The 10140-nt window shown below is 42.5% G+C and overlaps 1 long non-coding RNA gene across 1 annotated transcript; it reads left to right on the top strand.

Moving 5' to 3' along the window:
- Window positions 6025-9555, top strand: LOC102185096. The gene is made up of 3 exons (XR_310432.3): window positions 6025-6151; window positions 8204-8256; window positions 8351-9555. It is a non-coding gene; the product is annotated as an uncharacterized LOC102185096 (long non-coding RNA).

Here is a 10140-nt window from a genome sequence, read left to right as displayed (position 1 = left end):
CTATTATAATATTGTCAATCGTCTATACTTCAATACAAGATTAAAAGTTTAGGGGAAAAAAAAAAACTCAGACTAACTGAGAAAAATCACATTCAACTTTCCATCTCAAACTCACAGATATCCTTTGAGTGGATTGGTTAGAAAAAAATCACTATAGGTTTAAATATTTTTTCTCTTTCTCTTCTCCTTCTCCTGCCCAGGGATATAATTGATTTTACTCAAGTCAAATCCAAGTATGATGTGACTTCCCCCATCTGAAGCCCCTGTATCAGAATTTGCATGTAATTTGCTGAGATTTTCCTTTTATAGACTGGAACACTAACAATGAAGTCCTGTAGTCCATTTTTTTTAATTACAAAAACTATAGAGGAATTTAAGACAGTCTTGTTTAAGAACCTTTTACAATAATTACTGAGTTTGGTTGGCAAAGAAGTGTTTACATGGGCACAGTTACACATTGCTGATGGCATTGAAGTTGATCCCCTTTTGAAGAGCAGCCTGGCAATACTTATCAATGTCCTGATGGTGATCACAATGATGGTAGTGAGAATATTTATTGACTTAACTTACTGTGTATCAGTCACAGTAGGTTACGTGTGTTAACCTACCCTTCTACTCTCAGTAATACTACTAGTATTATTACTATTTGACAGATGAGGACACTGGAACACAGAGAGTTTAAGAAACTTGCCCAAGGTCGCACCACTAGCAAACGGCAGATCAAGTATCCAAACAAAGGCGCTCTGACTACATGCCGGAGACGATGCTTTGAACTATTCACTATACAGTCTTTTACTGTATCAAGTTCTAATATCTCTCTACCCAGTTATTACATTCTGGGAATTGATCCAGAGCAAAAAAAAAAAAATCCTAATCATGAACAAAGTGCATAGTATTATGTGTCATTGGAAGCAACCCAAATGTCCAAATTGGCGAACAGTTAAGTAAATGATATACGTCCGGATAGTTGACAACCTCACACCATCAAAAACGGTGGTCACAGCTTCCAGGTGAAGAAGATGGGTTGGATACATGCACCCATTATTACTCCTTCCCTAAGTGACAGTGAAAGGATCTTTTTAAGAGGCTTAAGTCCACAAGGACCAGAGTAAAAGGAAACCAAGCCAATTTTATTAGCGAAGTCTGAGAGTAGTAGATCATTCAGAAGTAAATGACACGGCACATCAGAGAGAGCAGATTCCTAAACGGGCAGTGGCGGCAAGGTATGAATCAATCTATTGGAGGCTTCTTTTTTTAAGTTACATGTATTTACTCCATTCTGGCTGGGCTGGGTCTTCATCACCGCTCAAGGGCTTTCTCTAGCTGTGGTGCGCAGCTTCTCTTTGTGGTGGCTTCTCTTGCTGTGGAGCACAGGATCCAGGGGGCATGGGCTTCAGTATCCATAGCACAAAGGCTTAGTTGCCCCCACAGCGCGTGGAATCTATCCCAGACCAGGGATAGAACCCATGTTCCCCATATTGGCAGGTGGATTCTTAACCACTGGACCACCAGGGAAGTCCCAAGGAGGCTACTTTTTAAGGCTCATAAATTGGTGGCATTCACTTAAAAGTGAAATGACTGGAGGGGGCCACTAGAACAAGGGTAAGTGTGGACAATCTAAGAAGCAGTTTGATGTCCCATTTCCCATTATTCTTTCCTATTCTGCACAAGCCAGTGACTGTCCCTCCTCTGACCCTGGTAGATGGTTGGAGGTTTGGTCCAGGAGAAGATGCCACACAAGCTCTCTGGACCAAATGGATCAAAGTATCTCTGAACTAGAGGGCTCTTCCAGCAGCGCCTGACACAGTTCATCCCTCTTTCTTGAAACTTTTTTTTTTTCAGTTGACTTCTAGATTCTCTCCCTTGATTCTCTATCTTCTTAACTGGTCCCTCCTTCCCGGTTTCGTGGGATAGTTACGTCTCATCTCATCTTCTGAATGTTGATGTACAGTCTATGTTTAGTCCACTGCTCAATCTGTATTATTCCCTAGGCAGTTTCACCCGGCCTCGTGACCTTCAATGCCATCCCTGGAATTTATGTCTCCAGCCTCTTCCTTGAGTACCTACAATACGGTGATTTATAAGAAATTTGCATCTGGTCCTTCAGATGACCAAAATGTATTTTTCATATTTATTTGGTCTTTGTCCACACTTCCTGGCTCACAGCTCCCCAAACCCGCGGAGTTTCCTGAGCGGTAAGAGCAGTGGGAGCATCTTTTGTTATATTTGGTCTCCTGTGCTCAGTGCCTGAAACCACTTCAGAGCCATAAAGGTGAAACTCACACAAAAAAAGGCTTTTCTAACACAACTGGGTTTATGTTAATGAGGCAACTTCTGGGAAGCACCTAAGAATGGATGCTGGTTGCCAGGGTAACCAACCAGAAATAGAGGATTCGGACTGATTTGCAGGGAATGAAGAAGGGCTGGAGGCTGAATCAATCACCAGTGGTCAATGATTTAATTAATCATGTCTATGTAATGAAGCCTCCATCAAAAAACAAAAAGAATAAGTTTTCTGAGAGTTTTCAGGTTGAGGAAACAGAACCCTCCCATGTGCCACTGTTCAGTTCAGTTCAGTTCAGTCGCTCAGTCGTGTCCGACTCTTTGCGACCCCATGAATCGCAGCACGCCAGGCCTCCCTGTCCATCACCATCTCCCAGAGTTCACCCAGACCCACGTCCATCCAGTCGGTGATGCCATCCAGCCATCTCATCCTCTGTTGTCCCCTTCTCCTCTTGCCCTCAATCCCTCCCAGCATCAGAGTCTTTTCCAAAGAGTCAACTCTTTGCATGAGGTGGCCAAAGTACTGGAGTTTCAGCTTTAGAATCATTCCTTCCAAAGAACACCCAGCGCTGATCTCCTTTAGAATGGACTTGTTGGATCTCCTTGCAGTCCAAGCAACTGTGCTGGCCCCAAAACTCCATGAGAACAGAAGCATCTTTGTTTGGAAACTTATACTATGTATCTTTTTTTTTAAGGTCTTTTTTTTAAAATGGACAATTTTTAAAGTCTTTATTGAATTTGTTACAATATTGTTTCTGTTTTGTTTTCTTTTTCGCTTAACTCCCCACCAGGGATGGAAGCCTCACCCCCTGTGTTGGAAGGTGAAGTCTTAACCACTGGACGGCCAGGGAAGTCCCCTTTATGTGTCTCTTCATCTGGCTATTGATTCATATCCTTTAATATCCTTAATAATAAACAAGCAACCCAGTGAGTAAACAGGATTTCTGAGTTCTGTGAGCCTTTCTGGCAAATTAATTGAACCCAAGTAGGGTCATGAGGTGGAGAAGGCAATGGCACTCCACTCCAGTACTCTTGCCTGGCAAATCCCATGGACGGAGGAGCCTGGTAGGCTGCAGTCCATGGGGTCGCTAGGAGTCGGACACGGCTGAGTGACTTCACTTTCACTTTTCACCTTCATTCATTGGAAAAGGAAATGGCAACCCACTCCAGTGTTCTTGCCTGGAGAATCCCAGGGATGGGGGAGTCTGGTGGGCTGCCATCTCTGGGGTCGCACAGAATCGGACACGACTGAAGCGACTTAGCAGCAGCAGGGTCATGAGGACCTCTCAGTTATGGCCACTTAGTCAGAAGCGCAGGGACCAAACTGGACTTGTGATTGGTACCTGAAGGGGAAAGTGGTCCTGTGGGATTGAACTCTTTGTCTGTGGAGTCTGATGCTATTTCTCAGTCATGTCTGACTCTTTGCAACCCCTTGGACTGTAACTCACCAGGCTCCTCTGTCCATGGGATTTCCCAGGAAAGAATATTGGATGGGGTTGCCATTTCCTTCTCCTGGGGATCTTCCTGAGCCAGGAATCAAACCCAGCATTGCAGGCGGATTCTTTATGCCTGAGTCACCTCTGCAAAAATGGGGTCTGAATTGAGTTGGGTTATAGTACATCCAGCTGATGCTCCCAGCATTCCTTGATGATGTGGGAGGGTGGGGGGAGCTGCCCCTCCACACATTGGAATTGGGTGCAGAACCACATAACCCCAGACTTGTACAGCCACTTATTACTCCACATATACATTCCATAGATGTCTCAAATATGGCGTATAAAACCTAACTCATGACGTCTCTTCCAAACCTGCTTCCCTATAATCTCCCCCGTGTCAGCAAATAGCAATTCCATTCTTCCCGATGCTCAGACTAAGACCCTTGGAGTCAGTCCTTGATTCCGTCCTGTCTCTGTCTCCTCAGAACCAATCCATTAGCGAATCCAGAAAACATATCTGGAAACTAGCCATTTCTCAGCAGCAATTTGGTCACAGTTTGGCCCTGGTTCAAGGCACCACCATGATTTGACTGGAGTGATACAATGGTTTCCTAACTGGGTTACTCTTTCTTCTCTTAGCCCATGCAGCCTATTTTACACCTAATAATTAAGATGACTAGTCACCTCCTTTCACACTATGCCATGCTGTGCTGTGCTTAGTCATTCAGTTGTGTCCGACTCTTTGCAACTCCTCTGTCCATGGGGATTCTCCAGGCAGAAATACTGAGGTGGGTTGCCAAGCCCACCTCCAGGGGATCTTCTCAACCCAGGGATCGAACCCAGGTCTCCTGTATTGCAGGTGTAACTTTACCCTCTGAGCCACTCAGGGAAGCCCAAGAATACTGGAGTGGGTAGCCTATCCCTTCTCCAGGGGCTCTTCCCAACCCAGGAATCGAACTGGGGTCTCCTACCTTGCAGGCAGATTCTTTACCAGCTGAGCTACCAGGGAAGCCCATACATTATGCTATAGCCATACCCAAAGGTATCAGGCATGTTCCTGCCTCAGGGACCTTGCTCATTCCCTTTGCTTGGGAGGCTCTTCCTCCAGCACCACCTACATCCCTCAGGTCTTTGCTCAGTGTCATCCTCTCAGGAACATCTTCTCTGATCACTCTATTTAAAATAGCCTTAAATTCATATGTGTGTGTGTGCTAAGTTGCTTCGGTCATGTCCGACTCTTTGTGACTCCCTGGACAGTTGCCCGCCAGGCTTCTCTGTCCATGGGATTCTCCAAGCAAGAATACTGGAGTGGGTTGCCATCCCCTCCTCCACGGGATCTTCCCCACCCAGGGATCAAACCTGCATCTCTTATGTCTCCTGCATTGGCAGGCCGGTTCTTTACTCTTAGCATCACCTGGGAAGCCCTAAGTTCATATGCATGTGTGAGTATTAGTCACTCAGTTGTGTCCAATATACCTACTACTATTTATAAAATAAAGGGTTTCCCAGGTGGTGCTAGTGGTAAAGACCCTGCCTGCCAGTGGACGGGCCACGGTCCATGGGGTTGCAAAGAGTCCAACACGACTGAACAACTTTCACTTCACTTCACTCTAGCTCTATCTTTCCTTCACTCCTGTTTTTTGTTTTTGTTTTTTCTCAATTCAAAGCGTTTACCTCTTTTTGACAAATCATAATTTTTAAGAATTAACTGATTGATTGATTGCCTGCTTTCCTACTTGCGTCACAGAGGCAGATATTTTTGTGTCTTACCCTCTGCAGCCTCTCCTGTGCTTAAAAACAGTGCCTGCCACATGGCAAGCACTCAGTAAACAGTGAACAGGAAAATCCAGACACAGCTGAAGTGAGATTAAGAGGCTATTTTCATATTGGAAGCTGACAATCCCTGCTGCACTCCCTCAACTAAAGTCCAAGAATGTTCGAAGGCAGGGCTTTGACCTCCATGCAGGAAATTGGAATAGTATGCTTTGGGGAATCTGCCAGCTCACCGAAAAAGGAGCTGAAGACACTGACATTGGGCTCCCTAGGAACTTTTCCAGACAGTTCACCCTCTAGATGATCTGACATCTAGAGGGTGACCTTAGCTAGGACTGAGGGTTCCCTAGTTCAAGGGACATTCAGTATTAAAACTTAGGAGTCCCAGGCAAACCACAGTGCTTTGTCAATACCACCCACATTCTCAGAGCTCCCAGTCTCTCAGTTACAAACAAACTTGCTGAAACAACTAAGCGAGCACACATCTGGACAGTCGTTATCTTGAAAGACTAAGACCAAAATAAATATTCAGTTAAAAAGTAACTCGGAAAAACCAAAGACTATGCTTGGAGAAGGGAAAAAGAAAAAATCATCGCTATCCTCAGAGAAAGGAGAGAATATCCCAACCATGAAAAGGGACAGGAAATCAGACATTAAAGGTAAGAAAACTAGAGAATTAACCCAGGAGATCTGATAATAGGAGTTCTAAGTAAGACAGAACAGAGAACACAGAGGCCAGAAACCATTAACAAAAAAGAACACGGTGGACCCAAAGTCAGTCAACCCAAAGTGTTGGAACACAGAGAATAAGAAAGAAAGAGATGGGGCCTAGACTGTGCTGAAGGCTCTTGGCAGATCAGGCAAACAAGGACTGAAAGCAAGCCACTGAGGTCATTGGTGACTTGATAAGAGCAATTTTGGTGGCCCGGTGGGAGTAGAACCAAGTAGGGTGAGTTAAGAAAAAAATAACTAGAGGGAAATGCATGAAAATAAAAAATTGTGTATTAAGTTAGGATGAGATTATATATGTCTTTTTTTCTTCAAACTTTCTTTTCGATCTATCATCTATTTATCCTTTTCTTCTTCTAAATTGAAAACTGAACCAACCCCTTCAAATGGAAAGATTTGCATGAAGGTCAAAAGTTACTGTTGTTTTTTGGAGGAGTACACATATCAATTTGTTCTTAGTCTTTCTGGATTATATTAATATCCTGCCTTGTAAAAATGAGGTACTTTGAATACATCAGAGATATGTTGTTTTCACAGAATTGTGAAAACATTGGTAAATGTAGGAATAACAAAGAGTGTGGGGCCTGGGGAGTCCTCGTTTTCATGTGCTAAACACACACACACGTGTGTGCACGCATAAATTTTTAATTCAAAACACATGGTGTGACAAGGTCAGTCAATCTGATGATTCAATTTTGACCCAGAATCCGGGACAACTTTGCAACGTCGAGAGCCTTCACGACATGATGGAAGCAAAACGGAGCCGGCTGTCCCAACAAAGAAACACAGTTGTGCATGAAAATGGCCTCCTTCTTTGGGGAATGCATACCTTTGCCAGAAATACTCTCTACATATTTATTTATTCTAAAGGCTCTACTGAGAAGATGAAAGGTTTTATTTTATTTGAAAACCAAGGCATAAGTAATCCAAGTAATAAGCAATATTTAGAGTAAGATTATTCTCCTCCTCATGAATCCTCATACCACTGAACACTATTTCTCTTGTGGCCCTTCGTACTTTCTTTGTTAAATGTTTATGTCTTGTCTCCCTTGACTTAGTAACTCATCTCTCATTTCCTTCAGCACTAGCTCTTGCACAGGAAAACAGCTTAATAAGGTCTACTAAATTTATTCATACATACATACGTTCATCCAGCATAGCAGCTGACAAGCGATGCAAGTCTTTACCTTTCACAACTGTTGGCTCTTCCGCTTCAAATCTGCTTGGTTTTCAGTGTCTCCTTTGGCTACCAGGTCATTGCCGTTACTGAATCTGCAGAAACCCAGTACAGCCTATATTCTGTCAAACTTTGGTCTGAGGTCCTCTGTGTCATAAACAATAATTTTGTTCACCAGAATATTGGCCCAAAATTTGAACCAACTGCTCATCTAACATTTCTTTCCTGGGTTAGTTTCATCAACAGCATCTATATCTTATAATTAACATTATAATGATAATAACATAAGACTTTGTAATTAATTTGTTCATGCACTCCCTATTCCCAAGAAACAGTGACTCATTATATCCTTAATTTGCAAAACACACTCTATTTTTAATTTTTATATTTAGTATAATGAGATACAAAATCGATTTATTCATGGTCTTACAAAACAGGATTGCTGAGACAGGGTTAGAACAAAGTTACCGAGTCTCAGGCATTTGTGTTCTGTCACAGACACTCCTCCACCCGTCCATCCATCCGCTCACGCATCCAAACATCCATTTATTTACTCAGGATAACTTTATTGTGCTAGGCATTGTGCTAACCTCAAAAGAAACAAGAGTTATTGCTACTGCTCTCAAAGAGTTCACAATGGGAAGTGAACTAGAAAAGAGGCAAGTCTTTGGGAAGCCTACACCAGAAAACAGGCAAGTTTAAAAAAAAAAAAAAGGAAAAAATGCAATGGTTAGAAGTGCGCATTTTACAAGCACATCTGTAACTTTCTGATGTTTGAACTGATAATGATTTGTGTACTTTCTAGAAGACTAAGCTGTGGTTTCCCAAAGATAAGCAGATGCCACCATCACTTCTCAGGTAAGAAATTTACATGTAGGAATATTATCATTATTTGAGAACAGTGTTAGGTTGTTATCTGACACTGGGTTTTTGTTTTTTTTTTTCTTTAAAGTCATTGAACTTGTTCTTCAAAGGAAATTTTACTGAACTGAACTGAAGCAAAATAAATACAGATGAGATGCACTATGCGAAGGCAGAAGTAACAGGTCAGAGCCCCACCCAACGGCTTGCTCAAGATTTCCAAGAAACCCCGAAGACTCTGCGGAACATCATTGAAAACCAATGAAGAAAAGCCACCCTCCTTTCTAGTTTGAGTATCAAAATGTCACATCCGTCCAATCTTGTTGACCATGAAAATTAATTTAGGGTCTAATATCTGAATCAAACTTGTCTAATCTAAAGACGGTCAGCCTGTGGGTAGAAACACCCAACTGTATAATGAACCATAGTGGGAACTTGCCTGGCAGTCCAGTGGTTAAGACTCCTCATTTCAGAGCATCGGTTCTATCCTGGGTTGGGGAGTTAGGATCCCACATGTCTCACAGTGCAGCCAAAAAATAAATTAACTAATTAAATATATAAAATAAGCCTCAACAGTACTTCTGAGGCTCTTCAGTTTCATCAGCGGCGTACTTTGTTGCTGTTGTCGTTCCCTGACCTGCGTAATATGCAGAATGCTTTCGGAGGTTTTTAATCACTTTGCCCTCTTCTTTTCAAAAATGGAGCAAGTATAACAAAAAGAAAAACAAATTTACTGAGGTCTAACTGGCATATAACATTCTATTGGTTTCTATACCATGTAAAGGTTTTATATTTGCAGATATTGTGAAATGTTCGCCACAGTAAGTCTAATTACCACCTGTCACTGCACAAAGTTAACTTTGAGGACTTACTCTCTCGGCAGCTTTCAAATACGCTCTCCACTCTCATTGACCCTTGTCACCATCCCATACTTTATATCCCCGTGATTTATTTAGTTTGCAACCGGAAACTTGTACCTTCTAAAACCCTTTTCATGTTTTACTCATCCCCAACCCTCCTCCCCTTTGGCAACCACTGCTCTTGAACAAGTATTTTTGAACTTAGCCATATATCAGGATTGGAGAGGCAGTGGTTGGAAAGACAGACACACCCCTCCCTTAAAAGGAGCCACATGCAGAAATACACAGTGCTTAGGAACATCACGTAAAGTCTAGGCAAGCATAAAAGAACCCAAGTTCATTATAGCCAGCATTCATACAACTGTCTTATCATTCAATTCAACAAATAATTATTGTTACCTACTAAATGCCATGCTCTATTTAGATGGAGGGAGACCAAAAAAAAAAAAAAAAAGAATGCCACTCTCACCTTCAGGAAGCTCACAATATAGTACAATAACAAGGAAAAGCAGGCTGGCAGGCCATTAAATGGAGAAGCAGATCACCATCATGGTTCCTACAAAGGGTGAGATTAGAGTGCCATTTACAATCAGGAGTGGAAAAGCCTGCCAAACAGGCTTTTTCTGGACCTGCCTTTCTGGCTCATTGAGATAATAATTTTCTTTTGGAGAATCAAAAAAGGACTTTCAGAAATTCTCTTTTCTTTGAGGGGTAGAGAGGGGTGGGAAGGAAGATACTGGAGAGAGAGACAGAGAGAGAGAAAGAGAGAGAGAGAGGAAGGGAGATCGGTATAGGATATCTTCACCCAGAAAAAAAATCCAGTTTCCGTTGGATTTTTTTCTTACTAACCTGTTCCTCCTCCATCTTCTCCCACCATCCATCCAGCTAATCGTCCAGTCCCGTCCTTGACCCCTCACTTACCCTCCCATATCAAATATCACCCCCACCCATATCAAATGAATCACCAGCCCTGTTGATTCAGCTCACATATCCATTGAATGTATCCATTGCTCTCTCTTCC

Source organism: Capra hircus, chromosome 12 (genome assembly GCF_001704415.2).
Source record: "Capra hircus breed San Clemente chromosome 12, ASM170441v1, whole genome shotgun sequence".
Classification (NCBI taxonomy): Eukaryota; Metazoa; Chordata; class Mammalia; order Artiodactyla; family Bovidae; genus Capra; species Capra hircus.
Note: the sequence above shows the minus strand (reverse complement) of the source record. Positions and strands in the feature narration are given on the sequence as shown.